Source organism: Penaeus monodon, unplaced genomic scaffold, assembly GCF_015228065.2.
Source record: "Penaeus monodon isolate SGIC_2016 unplaced genomic scaffold, NSTDA_Pmon_1 PmonScaffold_18199, whole genome shotgun sequence".
Lineage (NCBI taxonomy): Eukaryota > Metazoa > Arthropoda > Malacostraca > Decapoda > Penaeidae > Penaeus > Penaeus monodon.
Window position 1 is genome coordinate 4,812 of NW_023647704.1, and position 2,307 is coordinate 7,118.

The 2,307-nt window shown below is 43.3% G+C and overlaps 1 long non-coding RNA gene across 1 annotated transcript; it reads right to left on the minus strand.

Annotated features, from left to right (window-relative positions):
• Positions 1–798: 798 nt before the first annotated feature.
• On the minus strand, positions 799–1,934 carry LOC119569709. Its single transcript, XR_005228304.1, has 2 exons — positions 1,324–1,934; positions 799–1,206 (listed from the first exon to the last, which is right to left on the minus strand). It is a non-coding gene; the product is annotated as an uncharacterized LOC119569709 (long non-coding RNA).
• Between the last annotated feature and the right edge of the window lie 373 nt (positions 1,935–2,307).

Consider the following 2,307-nt stretch of genomic DNA (forward strand, 5'->3'; position numbering starts at 1 on the left):
GCCCCCTTATAGAGAATTTAGTTTCTTCTTTGGAAAGGCTAGAAAAAGATATTAATTCTAGGTTTTCAACATCCCTCTCCCCAGGGGCAGACCCCCCATTAGAGAGAAACAAAACACGTCTACCCCCCCAACTCCCAAGATTGATGACTAATACTTGTCCCCTAGAAAGATGCCAGGTTTGAAAGATAAAATAAAAGAAGAAGAGGCCCTGGTAATAAATGCAAATAAAAAGAAAGTAAGGCCAAATTTAACATGGAAAGAAATCAAAGCTTTGGAGGAGCTAAAAGCAGACCCAAATATTGTAATAAAAAAAGCAGACAAGGATGGTGCACTGGTAGTGCTTAAGACAGAGAGCTATAGAGCTATGGGACAGGCACACCTAAGGGACACGAATACTTATAAACTTTTATCCAACCCACAGGAAGAGCTGCAGAGAGTGGAGGCAGAAAGCAGATTGCTAGTAAGCAGGTTCTACTGTCTAGACTCACCAACAGGGAAGAGATCTAGTTTCACGGCAGCACAGAGGGACGCCCTTTTAGCCCATAAGCCAAGCATCCCCCACTGGTACATACTCCCCAAAACACATAAAAAGCTAGATGAAGAGATAGGGACATGGCCAGGGAGGCCAGTACTTAGTGGCTGCTGTGCACCTACGAGACCAGTAGACAGGTTACTAACTACCTTTCTCTCCCCCCTGTTAGAGCTTCTCCCAGAAAGGCTGCAAGACACAACTCATTTTCTGAGGAAACTCAGAGAGGCACCGAAATTAGAAGGAGAGACTTACCTTTCTCCTTTGACATTGTGTCTTTATATCCTTCTATCCCACAGGAAGAGGCAGCCTGGGTAGTGGCGAATTTTTATGAAAAGAATTTTGGGTACATACAAGGTCGGTTGAAAGACATGTACAATATAAAGGCCCCTCCCCCATACCTAATACAGGAAGGCATTGAGCACATCCTTACCGGGACATTACTGAGGTTCGATAATAAGTACTACCAACAAATGAAAGGTACGGCAATAGGAGCCTCAGTATCAGTGGCAGTGGCAGAGATTTTTGTACATGTGAGTATAGAACCTAAAAGGAAGAAAATGAAAAAACAACCGCTCTTATTTTATAGATATATTGATGATATATTTGGAGTGTTCCAGGGCACAGAGGAAGAACTTCAAGAATACTACAGAGACCTCAACCAGTTCCACCCGGATCTGAAATTCACGGTTGAATTTGATAAAAACAAATTACCTTTTTTAGATACACTGGTATATGTAGATGAGGAAGGCTTCCTGCAGACAACAGTGTTCCATAAACCTTCAAACACTCACCAATATTTACACTTCCAGTCGAGCCACCACCCAAATCTAAAGAAAAGCCTCCCTTTCTCACAAGGAATCAGGGTTAAAAGGATTGTAAGCACCCCTGAACACCTGGAGAAGGCACTGAAGGAAATGGTAGGTTTTTTCAGAGCGCGAGGATACAGCGAGAAGATCCTCAATGCGGCAATGGCAAGACTAGAAGATATCCCAAGAGATACACTCCTAGACGTGAAACAGAAAGGTGAATTAAACAGATTAATTTTCCCCATGCTTTATTCCCAGAACATAGCAAATCAGCTGCGCGAGTCGATCAACAGAATCTGGGAATGGACACAAGAGAAGGCCAGGGACACACCATGGGAGGCCAGGGTAAAAGGACCTCCCCCCATGATAGCATGGAGGAAAGACAGGACCATCGCAGAGAGACTAATAAGAGCAGAGTTCCCATCCCCTTTGCTCAGAGAGGACGCATTGCACAATGACAGGGGGAAGGGGCCTGCCAGGTCATTTATCCACAGATAGCAAGGTGCCGAGAGGACCCCGAGGAATTTCCGGAGTACCCATGAGAGTAACTACCGCCGGAGAGGAACGAGGGAACGCTACGCATAGCCCCGCAGAACACCCCCCCCCCCTCCCCGCCGCTCATACCACAATACCCCCACCACCTTCTAAATTGTAAAGCTAAGTATCATACATTTCCATACTGCGGAAGATATGAAAAGAGTTTTACATGAATACACAGAGATTAATGGATTGAAATACAAAGCTTGAGGACAAGAGAAAATCCTACTTACCTTTCTTGGAAAATCCTATTTTTTAAAAAAGAAGACAGAAATAATCCATGAATAAGATAAGATAAGCAAGGAAATATGCACCTATTAATAGAAAATATTCAAGGAACCTTTCCCCCTACCCCTATAATATGATACAAACTATCTATCTATCTATATATAAGGTATGGAAAGGAGTTATTGAACTATTCATTAAGATAAA